The sequence below is a fragment of the Aptenodytes forsteri genome, unplaced genomic scaffold, assembly GCF_000699145.1.
Source record: "Aptenodytes forsteri isolate BGI_AS27 unplaced genomic scaffold, ASM69914v1 Scaffold428, whole genome shotgun sequence".
Taxonomy (NCBI): Eukaryota; Metazoa; Chordata; class Aves; order Sphenisciformes; family Spheniscidae; genus Aptenodytes; species Aptenodytes forsteri.
The window spans coordinates 397938-398528 of NW_008794177.1; positions in this window are offsets into that span (position 1 = coordinate 397938).

Here is a 591-nt window from a genome sequence, read left to right on the forward strand (position 1 = left end):
CGCCCGCGCCGCCGCCGCCCCCCCAGCCGCCAGCAGCAGGTCGGATTCAGCCGAGTCAGTGGCGAGCTGTGGGGTGGGGGGGCTCGGCGGGGCAGCTGTGAGCCCCCCAAAAACCCCCAGGCTGGGCAGGGAGGCTCGCGTGGGCCGCTCACCGCTCCCCGGCTCCTCGGGGCTGCCAAGTGCCACTGCCACCGTCCCCCCGTCACCAGGCCAGGTCACCGCTGCCTGGCCATCCTCCGCCGAGCTGGCTTTCGGGGGCAGAGCGCTGGCATCACCCTCCCCGGCGCACCCTGCGCACCCCTCTGGCATCGCCGCCAGGTCCGTGGTGGCAGTTGTGCCCCCCCCGGGGGGCTCTAGCTGGGATCCCGCCAGGGGCTCGCCACCCACCCCAGGGCTGGTGCTGTTGCTGGGCCCCCCCGGGGTGTCTCTGCTTGCCGGGTCCCACTGTGAGGGGCTGCCCTCCAGCAAGCCCTCCCAGCCTCTCCCCTTGGCCTCGCTGGCGTTTTGGGGGGGCCACGCAGATGCTGGAAGGGGACAAGGAGAGAAAGACATGTCAAAGGTGCCCCCCCACACCCTGGGGAGGCTGCGGCA